Below are 7330 nucleotides of genomic sequence, written 5' to 3' on the forward strand. Positions count from 1 at the left end.
TTGTCAGTCTTATCTTCTTAATCCTCTCCGAATGTGTATGACAAATCTGTGCGCAGTGCCTTTAAGCAAAGCAAAACGTACGAAAGCGCGGGCTGTATGCGGGCACATATATGATTTATCTCAGCATATGGGTTAACTCCCATAGGGTGGAGTGTGTCAAGGTATACTGCTGCTCTCGCGTATGCGATTTACAAATATGATTTGCCTAGGAAATAATTTACCACGGGATACACTCAAACGCACAAGTGGGATCAACATAGACAAATGTGCTGTGCGTCAAGTGGATTATTATGAAAATGTAATGTCGTTTTCTAGGCATTTGTTCAGTGCTTTTGATCGTGGAATTCTAATAATCAAACTACTCATTTTATTTAATCCGTTAATTTACTATATTGAATTCTATTAACATGCTTATTTAATAATCCTTACGAAACGACTTTCATTCACAATTTTACTTCAGCAAAAAGCAATTAATAAATAAATCGAAAGTAAGTGGTGTAAACTAGAATTTGGAACTTTTAATTAGAAGCCAACAATGAAAAACAATATATATATATGACAATTATATACATATGTAGATGCGCGAATAAAATATAATACAACACGTATTCATACATAATACACAGAGAAAATCCGTGGTAGCAGCAGGGACAAAAGCACGCACATCCGAAAATCCGGTGATCCCGATGACGGAGTGTCGTTATTAATCTGGGCGTTGGGCTTGCATCGCATCGCATGCCCCCTTCACCAATATATATCCGTTTTCGACATATACGCAAGCATCCAGCCTGTACATACGCCAAGCTTTCCGGATATACTTTCGGTAAATTGCTATCTCTCGGTGCGGATAACGACGCGTCATTACACTGCGTCGGCAATTAATCCGAGAGAAAGAGCAAGAGAGAAATTTCGGTGTATAATGTTACAAATGACAGACACGAAGTGCGCGACGATGCTGTATATGTATTGCGAAGATCCATTAGTGCTGATCTCATTAGCTTTCTCGCGCCTAAACCGGTCATTAGACGCGATTTTGAGTCTCTTTTTTCTTTGCTCTGTATAAGATCTGATTGGTTGTGGGCTTATTGTTTAGAGTGACGATATTGCCTGTTGATTTTCGTCCTATTTGTTTCAAGAGCGAATCCTATAATTTATACTATTAAGTAATTGATGATAAAGAATAATTTATTATCAAAAAACTCTTATATGATTATACATTTTTTTTGAAGATTCGAAAAAAATACCTCTTAAAATTTGGTCGTAGTAAATTTCCATTCGTCATACAAATTTTTCTACTCTAAAAAAGACAGCTCACTCTAATATGATGACAGATAATGGCCGCACGAGTAGAGCGGAAGAAAAAGAGACAGGTCCTTTGTCGCTAGAACAAAATCCGGGTCTAAAGAGAACTTAATATTTCAGCAGCCGAAGAGTTATTGGAATCAATCGGAAGAAAAGCTGGCAGTTTTTGCGCACAGCCGCCTCCATTTGCAAGATGAAGCACCGGAAGCGAACTCCTCTCAATTCACTTGCAAGCGCAGCTCTTCCCCACTCCCGAGTCAGAGCAATCCTTTCAAATCCTCTCAAGAGCCATTCTTCTAATTCCATGCTTGCCTCCTTCCATCTTTGCTTGCTTACGCGCGCGTGTGCGTGCGTCCCAAGAATATTTGACTCTCACGCGGATTTGCCTTGTCGCGTGCACCTCTTTGCGCATTAGGTTATACCCCTCCCTCAAGTCAAAGGAGCTTTTGCCGTATGCGTATGCTCGACTTCTCTGCTTTTGATAGGAATTATTTTGCTGCTCGGATAAGTAAGCGCTGTATTTGCTTTGTGGTGAAAATCTTTGTCATATTGCCTGTGAAATTCACCGTCAATATGTTTGAATATTTTAAAAGTTAAATATTATTTATTTATTTAGGAAGTAGTTTTGAATAGTTAAAAATCGTTTTACGAAGCTCGCTATAATAGATATATTTGCAAGTTTGGTAAATGCTGGATTGAAGACATGCACACGCGTACCCACCCTGAGCATGAATAATTTATAAGGAATAGCCAGGAGGTTAGCTTTTGATTATATGGATTCATACTTGTTTCATACCTAATCTTTTTACCAAGTCGTAATCACTACCAGCCATTTATTATAAACGTAAGTACATCCATGCTTTTATTATTCGCATGAAATATTATTTTTAATGAATTTATAAAAAATGTATTTATAAATGAAACAATATTGCAGTTAATTACTTGAAACTCAAACAAACCACGTTCGGCTACTCGGAGTGAAAATATCATGAGATTATGTTGGCGTCCGAGCTTGTGGCAGATTTCTCGGGGGCTTTTTCACTCGAGCGACGTATACTGACTGCGGGATTAAGTCCTGGTTGTCCGCTCCCGCACTGCCTCTTTTTCCCAAAGATTGTGGATAAATCCTATATCCGATAACGATGATTCGTTATTGAGTGTGCAGCCGCGACCAATTGGGTTAACATAATATTTTTATTATTACCGCTTGGCTAACTTCTTTTTTTCTCTCTAACTTCTAAAAAGAGAGGGTAGAACGAGAGATCCTCTGGCGCTCAAATTGAATTGTCATGTAGGAGCCGTGAGATGTTTTACACCTCCGGGCGCTTTTATTTCGTTTTTTTTTCTTTAGTATGATAAGTTACGATAAACAAATAGCTTTATTTCCATTGAAACTCAATTGTCAATCTTAATTTTTGGTCATAAATCTGATTTTTCTAGTCTATATTTTGAATGTGTAGCAATAGTTATATTCACTCAAAATAAGATGATACCTAAATTTCAGTTGGTGTTTTAAACCATATCATGTTCACAAGAATCTTTCAAATTCCTCAAGGGATGCGACGTTTTAACAAGGGTGAGAGAATATACAAGCTCGTAGCGTCGAGGGGGCGAGAGTTACACAACTCGACTGATAGACATTAAAACATCGATCAAAGCCCATGACAGATTTTAGATTACGCAAGCTTTGACTTCTGGACTACGAAGAACTTATTAGAAAGTATAATGCGATCCCTTTTTTTCTGTCTCTGTAAAAGTTTGTAAAATCTTGGCCCTTGGCTATTTAAAAATAATAGGGATAACTGTATAGCTGGACCTTTACAAATTATTCGTTGTTTAGGGTTGCTCCTTTTTCAAATGACCCGTGAACTCACGATTATTAGAACATCATTCATGAGTAATGCTGATATAGAATGCTGAATATATATCACGCATCAAATAATGAAAACAAATATGAATAATTCATATTATAAACAATTGGTATGTAGAGATGATTGAATTCCTCAAATTCAGATCAAAGTGGTACGTTTGCGTGCTGAACAATAGAATGCCAACTGGACAACGCACATTCTCTATGTACAAACAAAAGCCACTTTGATCCGATTGTTTTTGCGACTGATGTTAATGGGGTTCTCTCAATCTCCAACGTGGCTTGATGACGTTCAAACGCCTTCGGTGTTGAGTAGCTCAAAGGGCTCGCCTCCCAACCCCTGGAGTGACAATAGGATGCCAGGGGTGTTTGGCTGGAAGGAAACACGCGGCCACCAACGCGAAAATGAAAAGGAAAAAGAATCGACGATGTGTGTTATATACTCTGAGGAGGGTGTGAAAGCTCGTTTTATTGGACGGTCAATATAACGTACCTATGTCGTTATATTGATGTGAAGCCTTTTGAGAGACTGGTCAATTTCAATTGGCTACTGTGGACCTTTTTTTGTAATAAAGTGGAAGTTTGGCGTATGAGTCTTTTTATGTCGGGTAGATGCTGGGGGAAGATTCATCGATTAAATTGAATTTTGTGCCAACTTTCATTTCTACATGTATATGCAATGTTTGTTCATGGTAGATTTCTCGAGTGAAAAAATCAGTATCAAAGAAAAGTAGAATGGAGTGTCTTTGATTAAGATAAAAAAAGGAGTCCTCTTTCGAGCATCATCAATTAAGACGTTTAAGCTCGCTCTTTCTCTCACTAGCCGGCGTATAAAAACTCGAAGGGCTAATGAAATCACGTTACGCTGTATAGCCTCGTCGTGCCGGCCTCGTTTCAAGATTAATGAAGAGAGCGCCGCCGTAGTGAGAGACAAAAAGGCAAAAACAGAAAAGCATTATGCCACGAGAGATAAGCCAACGAGTACAATTAATGCGCACGGAAATTAGCCGAGGAGATGGCCTTCAATTTTTCATCGGCACTCTCTCTCTCTCTCTCTCTCTCTCTCTCTCTCTCTCTCTCTCTTTCTTTATCTTGCGCGTGCAGAGAGGTTTTTCTATCTGTGCGAATTAAAACGCCCGCCTGCCCCCATCGCAATCGGAAAGGAAATGCGTCGTGGGCTTGACTGATCGGTAGAAACCATTGTGATCGTGAGCGGCGCGCGGACGACGTTCGTTGCAGCGGATACGTTGACTGATCGCCGAGGACACCCTTGGAATATATAATTAGCGATTGGACGCTCGAGATGATACTGTGAGAAAGTGTGATTAATGAGAGGAGTCAAGAGCATTATTTTCTTTTTTCGATGTTGCGATGGGGAGGAGATGCAGCGTGCGCGTATATTGCCGTCAGTGGCACTTTCAGATTATCGTGAATATTTTCTTGGCCATTTCACATTTTGCTATGTTTCCTAAGTAAAAAGGAATGTGCGTTCAACGAGTGTCTAATGAAAATCTCATCTTCTTTTCCACCTTAGATTCGGACAAAAAATCAGATTCACGCAAAAGTGCACAGATGTTGGAGGACAGGGACAAATGACTTGGATTTCTCATCGACCTAAAAAAATGGATGCAACCCGGAACGATGACGGACAGCGCTTCATCGCCTGTAAAATCACCAACTTTCACGAGCCACTGACCAATTCACTGAATTCACTTCCGACTACAAGCTAACATGTTTATGCAACTCATTCCGTAAACAATCGTCTCTTGTCGGCAGCTGCATATACAAAACTTTCTCCACCCCAGCAAAAAACAAAAGAGAGAAAAAAAATGAAAGAAAAGTGGCGCGAAAGTCAACTCCGCGCGTGTCTATCCCTCGACGCTACGGTAGGGGATGACGTCACGGCCGCGCGTTTCGTGATTGATTGGCCCATTGAAATGGTTATGAATGAAGGCGACTGACTCTCGCTCAGCTCGATCTGTCTTCCGTCCGTGTCATGCGCGTAGATAAATAAATTATTGGGAACGAGCGAGCGAGAGATATCGGCGAAGCGAGAGCGAGAGGTGAGCCTAATGGCGCGCTTCCTTCTTTTTTTCCGTTCTCGCTCCGCCTCTTATTTCTCTCGCGGTAGTTGCGTGAACGAGTCTCGTCGCGCGATGACGACTATTCATCATCGTCTGCTGTTATGTTAATGCCTCCGTTTTCTTGAGCGCTGGCTTCGCGCTTCGGATTCATCACAGCTGTCGGAAAGGTGTTCTTCGGAAATTTTTGCTCCAACTAAACACATCTCGCATCCGCGTGAAGGTAGTTTGTGTGATTTATCTCCTGTTACGAGATCTTTAATTGAGTAAACGGTGCCTTCATTGCTGCTGGCTTTGCGTAGACTTTGGCTTTGGTGGATGACGATGGACACTTTTTCTCTGTGGCCGCATTCAGTAAGAACAATTTAATGGTTCGGCTTCGAGACTACACTAAACTTGTGCAACGGTCACTCATAAGTCACTCATAAGCCGGACTAATAAATCTCAAAAATTAATTTTTCACGAAGACTCATCCAAATCCAACTTGAATTGCGATTGAGTATTCCGATTGTGCGAAGTAGTTTTGGCTTTCAAGCAATCAATTTATTTAATTGGAGTCATCGACAATTCATTAAATCAATCTCCATGAATGCAATTATAAACGCACCCCAATGATTTCATTGTGAACTGACTTTTCCATTATAGCGAGCGCGAAAAACCCATCGAAAAAGATAAAAAAATGATTATTAAGTCAATCCATTTGTACGCAGCGTGACAGCGTCATGAACGCGCGCGCGAGGGTCATCGCGCCCTCGATGAAAATAAAATGTATCTGGTAATAACCGAGTGCACTTTGCACTTGGTGACAAAAAAAAAGTTGCGTTGCGCTTCTATTTTTTTTGTCGCTACCGAAATACCGACAGGTTTTTTTTTGCCGCATATTCCATCCTCTCCCATCACTCACTGTCGACGCGATGCAACGCTCGAGCGGCTGCGCCATTTTCTTTCAGTTATTTTTTTCTCTCGCTTCTCCTTTCTTTTCTCTCTGTGACATTGTCGGCAGTTTCGCGCGAGAGTTTGATTAATTATCTCAGCAGCAACGCGAAATCGATGCATTTTCAGCGTACGTAGCTGCGAGGGTGAGTTTCATCGGATGAGAATCTCGGGCTACACGATTAGAAGTTCGAAAATGAGGCGTCAGCGAGATATCGGGGCCTGAAACACTGCACAGGCAAATTGACAGCAACCGAGCGACAAGCACTGAGATCTGTATGAATGAAGACTGAATGAAGCTCTCTTGAACGACTTGACATGATATTATCGCTTGTAACTCGTAACCAGCTGCAAGCAACACTGGCACTCGCTACCCTGCGTGAACCCCGGCACAGCTCGTCTTTTATTTGTAATTTTTTTGTTCGTCTCTTTAAACTCTTCCGCCCTCGCCCATTTATCCGATAGGTATCTTCCTCTGGAAACCAATTACTCTTGCTGCTGCTGTGTGGCCGTTTAACGACTCTCATTTTTATTTCAGGTGGCAGCTAGCGAGCGAGTAGCGCCGATCGCGAGCCTCGACTCACTCGTGCTCGCGATTAGTCGAGTGCATTGCAGTATTAATGGCTTTTCGCTTGACTGATACGCCTCGGATATTTATGGCCTGGCGCTCTGTCTCTTTCTCGTGTCCCGCGAGCGAGCGCGAGCGAGCGCGAGAGCAGCGCGCGGATAATTCCACAGATACAAATTACTGATGTGCGCGCCTGTAAAAGCCACCCTTTCCGACTCTTAAGAGTTTTAAGAGTTATTGCGCTCGAAACAGCTTTTTGCTATTTTTAGCTTTCTCTTTCAATCCCTTTTTCGCGGGAGTCGTCGGGCATTGAATGTTCGTATAAAGAATGCACAGCTTGCAGATTGAAGTCAAAAAATGTTGTTGCTTGTTTCGACGTCATCAGCAATGCTGGAGAGTAAGCAGTACATTTGTTTTCAAATGCAGCGGCAAACAAAATCCAAGCTAGCTCGGCTTAACAACTAGACAGAGCGAAGCCAAGCCATTTATTTTCCATGAACTAGGTAATCCAAACGAGCATTTGCCCAATGCGTTCGATCCCGCGCGTGTACATCGAGTATTTTTGCCCAAAAGCAA

Source organism: Phymastichus coffea, unplaced genomic scaffold, assembly GCF_024137745.1.
Source record: "Phymastichus coffea isolate CEN01 unplaced genomic scaffold, Cenicafe_Pcof_1.1 PCOF00214, whole genome shotgun sequence".
NCBI classification, from domain to species: domain Eukaryota; kingdom Metazoa; phylum Arthropoda; class Insecta; order Hymenoptera; family Eulophidae; genus Phymastichus; species Phymastichus coffea.